General features: G+C 47.1%; 1 protein-coding gene and 1 long non-coding RNA gene across 7 annotated transcripts in view; one reads left to right on the forward strand and one right to left on the reverse strand.

Annotated features, from left to right (window-relative positions):
• The window catches only part of LOC135920377 (G2/mitotic-specific cyclin-B2-like), a 321,085-nt gene that overhangs the window by 295,915 nt on the left and 13,133 nt on the right, over nt 1–12,037 (forward strand). The window lies entirely within an intron of this gene.
• LOC135920367 (uncharacterized) lies at nt 1,924–4,532 on the reverse strand. The gene is made up of 3 exons (XR_010570233.2): nt 4,363–4,532; nt 3,112–3,168; nt 1,924–2,048 (listed from the first exon to the last, which is right to left on the reverse strand). It is a non-coding gene; the product is annotated as an uncharacterized lncRNA (long non-coding RNA).

Genomic DNA, 12,037 nt, shown 5'->3' on the forward strand with positions numbered 1-12,037 from the left:
TTGGGTTACATTTCTTGAACACTTTGCAGTGCTGTAGATTATCAAAAGGAAGAATAAAAATGCCGTAAGTTTGCATTTTAGCCTTCTGTATAATAAGAAGTATGAACCTATCAATTACATAGACAAGTACAAAAGAACTCTGAAAAACTGTGCATAAAGACAGACATACATTATAATAGCAGGAATCGATGGCGAGAATTCTAATAGAAAGGAACCATTAAAAACTAGGCACTAATGACACATATTATAATAACACAAGTATTTGCTGAGGATTTGAAGAGAAAAAGAAATGTCTCTTCAAATCACTCCACCCCAACATTTATCCATGGTTCGATGAGTGACCACAGCTGGTGATGCGGTTTGGATAGGTGGAAGCTGAGTGCAGCTGTGAAATAGGTGGAACATGTTGAGGGTCACCAAAGGTTGCACGCTGGTTGCACAGCAGGTTGCCTCGATCTCCGGACTCACTCGACATCTTGCGTTGAGCCTGGTTATACGTCGTTTGCAAGAGGCCTGGCCCAAGTGTGTGGCATGGGTTGGGTAAAATTTCGAGGCAACCTCAAAAACACAGATCCATATCTATAAGCAACAAAATATTCTCCATCATAGGGCAAACCTGAAGTTTACCATCGGCACATAGCAGATAATGAAAACAGACCCAAGTCACAAGACTTGAGGCATACAGATGTGCAAAAGTATAAATGAATGTGAAGAGCTGCTTATAGGACAGAATGTTTCATTCCGTCTTTTGTAGATCAATAATAGTATCTTAACATAAAGTCAAGTGTACTGGGCCCTCCCTAAAAAAATTCAAATAATCGGGTTTTACGTGCCAAAACCACTTTCTGATTATGAGGCAAGCCGTAGTGGAGGACACCGGATAGTTCGACCCCCTGAGGTTCTTTAATGTGCACCTTAATCTAAGTACACAGGTGTTTTCGCATTTCGCCCCCCTCGAAATGCGGCCGCCGTGGCCGGGGTTCAATCCTGCGACCTCGTGCTCAGCAGCCTAACACCATAGCCACTGAGCAACCACGGCGGGTATGGCCCTCCCTATTTCTGTAAGTAGGCTATTTCATGCGAGCTGTCCCGACCTGGCACACGACCACTTGAAATTTCTTTTCGAAAAACTGGAGGCCCTTCAATATAGGACAAATGTTAATTTCAAGAAATACTTGTGTAATGCACCAAACTATGCATCATAAAAGGCATAGCCAAAAAATTGGTTCCTTCATTATGGGGGCCAAATTTTTCAGGACAATAAAGAGAGGCCTTACACCAAAATTGAACTGCTTATTAGCCACTGCTCAGTTTATTATGGGTCATTAAAAATGGACAAAATGGCCTATTAACTTTATTTTCATAGAACTCGCTAACAGCAAAAGCTGCAAATTTATGTAATCCACATATTTAGGACTTGTGCTGCACGCAAAAACTGGTTTCAGGAAGATAAATTATGCAGCAGTGCACAGAGATGAGGATGAACTAGCAAAAAAAAAGTCAGTTTTGGTGTATGTTTATCGGCATACTTACTATTGAGGCAGTCCTAGTAAATTTATGCCCAATAACATGTATGAAAGTACACTGTATTGTTTTTAAATTGCTAAAGCTTTATCAAAGCAGTTTTGCGTCAAGCAAGAAAAAATATTGTACAAGTGGTCTCCTACTAGTTTCAAAATTTGCATTGCATTTCGTCTAATCCACATAGCCTCTTGGCGGCTAAGGCAAAATGGATGGACTTGAGCATTCCTGCACCGATAGCAGGGAGTCTAAACTGCTTCGAAGCTAATTCTTTCATTGCTGAGTGGCTACAAGCCACTTCACTCAAAAATTTGCCACTTAATTACATGTATTTACCTCGGTCGTTCTGTCAGCTTCCAGCCTGCTTGGCATCATCACGAAGGCTGCCAACTCCCTAGTGGACGTAGTCAGGACACGGTGGTGGCAGGACGCAGTGGCAGGAGCCTCCAAAGGCTTCGAACTCCCTAGTGAACATAGTCAGGACACGGTGGTTGTAGGATGCAGGGGCGGGAGCCACCAGAGTGTACCTGCAGCAAATTTGCACAAACGCTCTTAGTAGGACTAAGTAGTAGGACAGTTTACAAGAAAAATTCAGCTGTCTGTGTAACATGGATACCAATACAAATAAATGTGAACAGTTAGGTCCTACAACACAACTAGAACATCGACAAAGAAGAAATGGTACTTATGTTTCTAAAAATCCAAGCAATGAAAAAAAAATGTGCATCCGATTTGTGCGTGGAAGCTCAATGGTAACCTGAGCACATACCATCAAGTGATTTGCAGTCAACTGCACGCCTCTTAAAATGTCATTGTATATTTTTTACATGCACTATGTTAAGCTGCATTAAAACAAGTTCAATATCTCTGAATATAAGTAAATCACGAAGCAATTCAATTAATGAATTCCAGTGGTCATTAATGCAACAAAGTGCAAGCTCTGAATGAAGCTGGCCAAACTGGGTAGTGACAAATAACAATGTGGTTCTCTACATCTTGTTTTTCTGGCTTTCGCTGTAGCATTAAAATACACAAGAAATTTCACATTCCTGACATTTAACCCTGCAAATTTTTATTCCATAATACATAATACTTCAGCAAGAGCACTAATGCTGTCTTTGAATCGTAAATAGTGATAGAACAAGAAATTTTACTGGAGCCAATGTTTGGCGAGACAACTTATCTCCTTCTCTTTGTCGAAACATTGGCTCCAGCGATGCTCCTTGTTCTACGGCTCTTATCATTTCAAGTCTGTCTTTCTGTGAACCTCTGTACTTTCAATGTGTATCAATTAAATTGTAATAACGGAGAATTAGTAAATGTAGCTGATGAAGAATTTGTGCTTGTTGGTAGATATAATGACAGAGTAACTGCGCAACATAGAGATACGGACAAAGGAGGCTTATGTGTGTCGTCTCCTACAGCCATGCTTCTCTCTTTTGGACGATTACTCTATCTAGATGTAAAAGTATTACCCTTTGCACAATAATGCTGAAATGAAAAAGGCAAGGAAAGTGGACACAAAAATTAAAACAAATAGCATCATATGCTAATGAGGTATGCAAAAGTGCCTGCTACGATCTGTCTCACCCATAACGTGCTGGATAAGTTGGCGTCTTCTTCTGGATGTTGCCATTTCTTGAATACCTAAAATAAAGTACATTAGAAAATTACAAAGATACACAGAACAACAGCAGTAGCAGAGGAGATAATGCATTGTTTAGTAAAAGAAAGCAAACTAATCTCTGATACACCGCAGACGAAATTTCCTTTATTAAATTAGTCGATAAATACACCACACCTCATTTCATTCAATGATGTGAGCGTTTCTTGGTACAAGAAAAAAAGGTATTTCTGCATGAAAACAGTAATATAATCATAGCATTCTACTTTTACAAAATACGCTACAGTGACAAAGCCAACTACGGCTGTATATGCTTAAAATTGTTATATGCACCTTACAATAGCCAAGACAGGATAAACTTGGGCTCATGTGCAGCTCACCGGGAGATACAACTTTGCAATCAACTCATTTCTGCTTGCCAAATATCTGCACTAACATAAGACTACAAATAAAAAGACCCTCTTTTTCATAAAACACCGGACTCAAAATAGAAAATCCCGTAGGAATAGCACAAATTCTCTACACAACACAGCCAGGTTTTGTGCGCCTAGTAGGATTTACTATATAAAGGTTGCAGCAAATTGATGCTTTTAAATATTTACAACCGTGAAAATAAAGATGACATAAAAAATAATAGCATTATACATCGGCTTATACTGTAAGCCAATGTGTTTCCCACTTGACGCCAAATGCACATTTAATTTGTTCTGTTTCAGCGCTTTTAAAGGGTTGTGTCTGTTCGCTCGTGCATGCAGCCGCCTTACTGCTACGAAAATATCTGTGCTGCCACATCGCCTGACACTGCCATACAGCGTGGTAGCGTTGTTATTATTCGCGGTAATATACCTAAAGCGCTAGTAAATCTTCAGAATAGACTACTGTTTTTTCGACAACCTGCCTTCGCCAGCGAAAGTCACACTGGTCACACTACACTTCAAGTTACGCAGTACTTGGTATTCTCCGGATTTTTCGATGCGACAGGTCACTCGTCATTGTAGTCGCTAAGAACGGTGTTTATCTATGGCAGTACAGCTTTGCTATAATTTCAGATGCTCTCCTGAGGCTTCCGTCTGCCAGTAGTATTTTCGCATACATACGCCCACGCATGCAAGAAACGTCTGTGAACTGCCAAGAGAAACGTGGCGCAAAATATAGCCGTGCCGGAAGGGCCGATTACGCGCCGTTTGTAAACTCGGAACAAAAGCTGATATGCTTACCTGAGAGGTTAAGAGAAATATGGCACAGGTCACTCTCCGCTGGTAGTCTTTCGTATGCATCTGGTCGTCTCTGCGTTGCGATCTCCCATATCACAAGGAAAATGCAGTGCAAAACGCAACACTTCCGGCGCTGCACTTGCTCGATGTCGGCAAAGACGAAATCGGCGACACGCCGCTGCTGACGGCAGTCGTCCTCGTCGCAATCACACAGCACGGACAGAAGTTCCCACCGTAACTTGCCGCAACGCCTGGTTGCCGTCGCCACTAACGCAGCGCTTTCAGAACCACTTCATAGAATAAAGAACCACCACTCGACGACAACGTACTCGCGCGAGATGCAACACAACTGAAAAATGGCGTCATACTATTGACGGCTTCAGCTTTGGATCATTTGAATCCGCACAACTAGTTTCGGTTTTCTTTCCTTGCGTTGAAACAAAACCTGTTTTGCTCACTGATAATTTTACGTCACGTAAGTAATGCTCACGAATGAAACAGCCGTGAATTTAACACGCGTCTTGAAAAACCCGCCACGTTCACTTCGCAGAAGCAAAATTTGCTCGTCCGAGTGCGGTTACGTTTGAAATATCTATCGTTGGGCTGTGGGAGCGTGCTCGAAGTGGGAAGACGCGGCGTAATTGTTCTTAATTTGCTTAGCTATAACGGTGCGGCTGCCCTTGATCTCTGTCGAGTGCAGTTTGCTCTGATGTAAGGTATAACTACAAAGCCGCCGAAGTTACTGAATAATCTAGTGCACCTGAAGCTGCCAGAACTCCGGTATTTTCTCCACAATTTCTTGCGACTGCGTTCCGCTGTCACCAAATGCGAGCGTAGTGTTTGACGGAGATTTAGCAACACATTTTCCCGAAATATCGTTCACCGCTGTATCACGACGTGGAGAAGCAGCGTTGTTGGTCCTCAGTAAAATTTTCTGTGTATTGCGAATTTTGCGATAGCAGTTATGGGGAACCAGCGCTGGCCAGGAGGCGCTACGACATTTTTCATGCGTTACTAAAATATGCTGAAACCGTCCGATAGGGAGGCTACGAAGATGGCACGACATATTTAGCGATAAGAAACGTGCGCCTGTATCAATGTTTGTCTAGCCCGATGCGGCCAGCCAAGTTCTGTCCATGGCCATGCGCGCTGCGTAGAGCGCATGCGCTGCTACGTCCTAGCACGTCGGTTCCCTGCCGTTTGAGGAGCCGTGAAAAGTGTGACTCAAGACAATCGGTGAATTTGCTGACACGAAATCACTGCGTGTGCTACTGGAAACTGTGTCTACCGCTCGCTAGGCTGTGTGTTACGGCGCTGCTGTCGGCACGCGAAGCTTCAGCGCTGGTTGCCCATATGGGCACAACCGTCGAAATATATCTGTCGGTTTTACCGCGAGCTTACGTATAAAGTCAAGTGCGATAAGATCGCATCCCGCGCCGTTGACTGTGCGCGTTATAGGAAGTGTTCGAGGCTGAGCCGGGCTGGATGGGCGCCCCAAGTCAAGTATCTAAGGAGGTCACGTGATAAAACGCGCCCAAGCCGGGAGAGGGAGGCGCTAGTTTAGCGCGCTTCTCCTCCTCTAGCCATTGCTCTTGCCCGGTCTTGCGCCACCCTCGCTCTGTTTTGGAGATAATTTCCGATGGATGCAAAGCTGGCAGTGGGGGGGGGGGGGGGGGGGGGCAAGTAAGGGTGTGCTCAGATAGCGCAAATTTTCGGAGACGCTTTGAAGGAAGAGGCAGCAGAAGCGTTCGGTCCGCTCTGCTCGCGCCCTTCATCACGCCAACGCTGTGACAGCGAATGTTCGCCGTCATTGAGTGAGATCTGTTGATGTTTGCACGTGCGCGCGTGACCCAGTGCTTGCTAATTTCAGAAGTAAGCGAATGTTTACTGCAGTTTATTCAGCCGATGAAACTACGAACCTTGGTTCGTGCAATAGTTCGTGCAGTGGTTCATGCAGCATTGGGGTGAAACTGCTGTGTTATTGTTTTTATATTTCTAGGGGGTTCCAAAGCAGTGTTGCGTACACTAATATTTGTTTCTGGTCGCGGAACGCAACGCACTGCGGTAGCCCAGTGGCTTTGGTGTTGCGCTGCTGAGCTCGAGGTGACGGGTCCAACCACAACCGCGGCAGTCACATTCCAACGGGGTCAGAATGCGAAAATGCGCGTATACCGTGGATTCCGTACACGTTAAATAACCCGAGCTGCTGAAAATAAATCTGCAGCTTTCCATTACCGTGCGCCTCATAACAAGATCTTGATTTTTGAACTTAAATCTTCAAAATTTAATTTTAAGTCGCGGAATTACACTTACAATCGACACTGTTGGGGGCGCCTACTGAACTTGTTATCTCGTTGCTGTGCTCTCTTTAGTAGCCAATACTTTTTTTTTTAGATTTACTTATGCTCAGAATCCAGTGTGGCAAATCCAGGTCTTCCTTAGCATAGGAAACCAGCTATCGCTTAAGCGTGCGAGGTATCAACAAACATGGTCAAGGAAAATCAATATATAGAGTTCGAAGTAATTGCAGAACATGACAAGGATGAAAGAATGATACACCGCATTACAACCAGGACAGGAACCCGAGGGCCTGCCTAAAACAGAAGATTGGATTGGATTGGAAAAACTTTAATAAAAGTCCTGCAGGACGCACGTCAGAGCGTAGTGGGCGTCTCCCACGCAGGGACCGACAGGGAATACCTGGCGGCCGCTGCGCGAGCCTGCTGGACGGCCCATTGCTAATCTTGTAGGAGCGGGCTTCTTAGGGTCTTCTCCCACCTGTCGGAAGTAGAGTCGGGCGGAGCGTTTCTGCACTCCCAGAGCACGTGTGCGAGTGTCGCCGTGACCCCGCACGAGGGGCACGCATCGTCTGGGTAGGCGTCCGGGTAGATTATGTGTAAGGTGGCCGGGTTCGGATAGGTATCCGTCTGTAATAAGCGTAGCGTTAGCGCCTGCGGCCTGTTTAGTTTGGGGTGCGGGGGCGGAAAGAGACGTCGTCCCAAGTGAAAGTGTTTGGTTATTTCATTGTAGGTTATTGGGGCATCCCTGTTCGCCTCCGACTCATCGAGACGTAGTTGCCCGGGGGTGACGGCGCGGTCGGTAAGCGCGCGCGCACCGTCGTGGGCTGTCTCGTTGAGGTTGGGCGGGGCGCCCGGAATCCGACCCAGGTGGGCGAGAAACCAGATTACGGTGTGGTGTTTGAGGGTGCTTGGATCAGCGCCGCGGAGGATGCGTAACGCCTTGACGGAGACGACTCCTCTCTCGAACGCTTTGATGGCTGGTCTCGAGTCGCTGAATATTGTCGTTCGTTTATCGTCGAGCATTGCCAGGGCTATGGCCACCTGCTCCGCCACCTCGGGGTCACGTGTGCGTACCGTGGCTGCGTTTTAAAACAGAAGAGTTTATCTGGTATTTCTTCTCCTGCATTAAAATCTTTCTCTCGCCAGACTCATCTCAAATATCAGAGGAATGGCGATTTTCCACGACGACTCTTCGCGTGCTATTGAGAGTCAAACGACCCATGCGCAAATGTTGACTCTTGTTTTCTGACTCTACTCGCGTAAAAGTGGGTCTTCGGAAGGAAAAAGAGAGTCAAGTTGCCGTGACTCACTTTTTACTCTCTTTTTTCTTAGAGTGCACTCTAGTAACGGGGATTTGGTTTAGGATGACCTCTATACTAGACATGTGTTTTCCGGACCCCAGGTGGGATGGCAGAAGTAGCAGCTCGGATTTTTGAGGGGAGCATGTGAGATTCATAGCCCCGGCATGAGCCACGACGGCGTCTGCTGCGGCCTGTAGAGTGTCTTGAATCTCTCCATCGGAACCGCCAGTCATCCAAAAAGTGATGTCATCGGCGTAGAGTGAAAACTTGAGATCGGGAATAGACCGCAATGCTTGCGCCATCGGCATCATAGAAAGATTAAAAAGAAAAGGGGACAGCACTGAGCCTTGGGGCGTGCCGTAGCTACCTAGAGCGTATGAAAGGGATTGCTCTGTGCCTATGTGTATCGTTGCGCTACGGTTGGATAGGAAGGTACATATGTAGTCATATGTCTTTCCGCCAACCCCAATGAAATTAAGCTCTTGGAGGATGGCGGAATGTGAAACGTTATTGAAAGCTCCGTAGAGGTCCAGACTGAGAATTGCTTGCGTATCTAGACTGCTATTAGGTGTAATGATGTCATGCTTCATTCGAAGCATGATATCTTGGCATGAGAGAGATGTTCGAAAACCTACCATTTCTGATGGATAAAGATTGTTGTCCTCCATGTATTTACTAAGTCGGTTGAGGATGACGTGAAGTGATGACATAGGTTAGCGCTCATTATGGACACTTGGGCTCCAGCATCAATTAATGCCGTCAACGGAACACCATCTACGTCTGCTTCAATTAGGTTCGTGTTGGTGAGGAGCGTCAACGGAGGATTTGGACAGGACGAACGTGATGCAGCACTACCTCCAAGAGCTGCATGGCCTAGTTTTCCGTCTGTCGGTTTCGCGAGGAAAAGCGGCGAGGTTGGGATGACGGGGAGCGACGGCGTTGAGGCGACGGCGATCACACGTTGGAGCGGCTGTCAAGGGCATCAGAAGTAGGGTACAGACGGCGAGGTGAATAACGGCGAACGTCGGCGTATGGGCGAGGAGCGGGGAATGAGCTCCAGTACGGCGGCATCCAGGTGGTGCGGGAGTGGCGGAATACATGACTGAGTTGGCAGCGAAAGCAGATCTGTTTGTCGTCCGTGGTTCGCCATTCAGCAGGATTACGTGATCTGTGAGCGAAATACTGGTCATTACAAGTTGTGGACATGGGAATGGCTGCCGGATCAGGTCGGGAGACAGAGCACGTAAAACCCCTTAAACTTCGTAAAGTCGCGACACTCTCCTCCTCCACCTTCAATCCTCCTCGTTTCTCCTCTCTTTCACGTTCCCCCCTCGACCGTGGCGCCACCTACACTGCTCGAGCGTAGCAACGGCGCCAACATGCGCTCCTCGCCACTCCGCAGACGCCTCTTGAGCAAAAATGGCGCTGAAGCAAGGCGCGAGGGCCCACGTGCTGCTATTAGGCCAATAGCGACGCGGCGGTGGCCTCGGCCAGAGCGCGCGAGGAGGAGGTGGCATTTTTTCAAAGCGTGGCACTAGTTTACGAAGTTTAAGGAGCTTTAAGAGCAGGCGGTAGCGATGCCAAGGTTTGCGACTTCTTGCCGAACAACGTTGAATAACGGAAACAGTGGAGGCCGCTTGGTCAAAGGGTACCGTCAGGGGGTCGTTGATGAAGGGGGGCCGGATTCGAGGCTTCAATCTCACAGCGAACGATACGTGTGACGTTGTCCTGAATCGGTCTTGTGGCTGTAAGAGCGGAGCAAGAGGACGTGGCAGGGTGTTTGGGAGACGGGAAAACTGTGCGATGCCGCGGCGGCTTTTGGCTACCTCGAAACGGCGGCATACTTTGACGATGGCGTCGACGGTAGAAACGTCGTTATAGAGTAGCAAATTCAAGGCGTCGCCCGCGATGTCTTTTAGGATATCACCACTTTGTCGACCTCGATCATGTGCACGTCGACTTTCCGGCAAAGCGCGAGCACTTCCTGTATGTAGGAGACATACGATTCGGTCGAAGGCTGGTCGCGAGTGGCAAGCTCTTTTCCCGCAGCATGCTGGTGCCGTCAGGTCACCAGCATGCTGCGGGAACCTGACGGGTTGCCAAATAGGTCGCGAAGGCGCTCTTTGAAAATGTCCCAGCTTGAGAGCTCGATCTCGTGGGTGAGAAACCAGACACACATTGTCCCGTCCAGATAAAAGATCACATTGGCAAGCATGATGGTATGGTCCCAGTGGTGGCTTTCGTTAACACGCTCATTCATGCTGAGCTAGTCGTCGACGTCAACGTCATTTTGGCCGGAGAATGTCCCAGGATCACGGGGTCTAGGAACCATAACGTACGTAGTGGTTGGCGCCGGAGGTGTAGGTGGCGACGGGGTGGTTCCATCGGAAGCCATGGGTGAGAAGACGACGGCGCGGCCGCTTCGGAGCTCCGTGGAGAGGACGGGGAACGTTCCACCTCTACCACACTGTTACGCGAAGGAAGAGTCACTAAGACGAGCAACTATTTACAGGTTATATTAACAACAGCGGTTGCAGCGCTGACCGGTTAGATTCACAGTGCGAGCCCAGTTCGTTCTTCCTCCTCTTTTCTCGAGTGATCGCGCCCACGCGCCTCGTTCAAACAATCAATTATTACACGCGTGTAGTAATACCATATTTACTCGATTGTAATGCACCCTCGATTGTAACGTGCACCCGTTTTACGTGATCAAAAGAAAGGGAAAAAACGCCCTCCATTGTAACGCGTACCCGTTTGTCGTGACCTAAAAAAAAGTCTTTTACAATACCGCGCACCTCGTTCTTTCATACAGAAGTGCACCTTTCTCTCATTTAGAAAAACAGATTTTCTCCCAATGCACTAAAATTGCGATAAATAAAAAGTCGCACTTTCTCCCCAAAGGCGAAGCATCTATTACGACAGCAAATTAGTAGAATGCTTTACGAAAAATAAGATAGTTATTAGTAGTCTCATCGGGCATGTAAACATTTGAGCATTCGCTTACGGACTAAATTAACGAGCATGGTGTCACGGGCGCACAAGGAAACATGAACACGTATCACTCAATTACCTTGGATGCTCTTTATCAAAACGCTGGAGTGAGGAAGTGCTGTAGCAGGAGCGAGTGAATTGACCTTTGTACGGCCTCTCGCTTCAACGTGACCTAAATGACAACACAGCGCAGTCCACCTAGATGCATAGATTGTTGGCATCGCAGATCGCTTTCAAGATGGAGGCCTCTGCTGTTCGCGCCAGTCCCACACACAAGTTTCGGGAACTCCTAACACACGTAATGCGGCCAGCTTTCCGTCCGTCTCCGCACACGGGATCGCTTTCCTTTTAAGTGCAGCATCGTGATGAACTCGGCCTGCCTTCGCTGTCGGCACTTCCATGCTGATAGAGCAAACGCAGAAAACGGGATGGTGGACTAACCTAAGCGCATATACTATAGCACGTGGAGGAAGCTATGGTACCGGCTTGAAGCGCGTATGAGGTCGCCATTTTAAAATGCTGATGGCGACATGGTAACGCACATTTATGCTCGTACTCGATTCTAACGCGCATGCAATTTTCGAATCTGTTCTATCGAAAAAAAAGTGCGCATTCGGTTCCAGTAAATACAGTGATTGTTGAACCCGTTCTACCGGAAGAAAAGTACGCATTAGATTCCAGTAGATACAGTAATTGGCCATAAACTTTAATTTTGCCCAGAAAACGAATCATTTGGCAAGGTTTAAGAAGTGGGGGCTCTCCAAGTCTCTGTGGTTGGCGTGCCAGACAACTTGACGAATGCACTGCTTCATCTCCAGTGTAAGATTAAAACCATACACCATGGAATAAATGTGCCATATAGGGGATAGAAGGGTTGGTGCAGACGATGTTAAGTGGCTAGGCCGAACAAGAATGTTCCATGACAATTCAAAGCAAATACTCCGCGCACCCGTGGCACAGATATCAATAATGAGCCTTGTGGTGCAGTTTCCAACCCATTCGATATCACTTGCAAGACCTACTTGGGGCTGACTCCAGATAGTAGATGGAAATTCGTTTTTATCAGACCAGTGATTCATAAGCATG

The sequence above is a fragment of the Dermacentor albipictus genome, unplaced genomic scaffold (assembly GCF_038994185.2).
Source record: "Dermacentor albipictus isolate Rhodes 1998 colony unplaced genomic scaffold, USDA_Dalb.pri_finalv2 scaffold_13, whole genome shotgun sequence".
Classification (NCBI taxonomy): Eukaryota; Metazoa; Arthropoda; class Arachnida; order Ixodida; family Ixodidae; genus Dermacentor; species Dermacentor albipictus.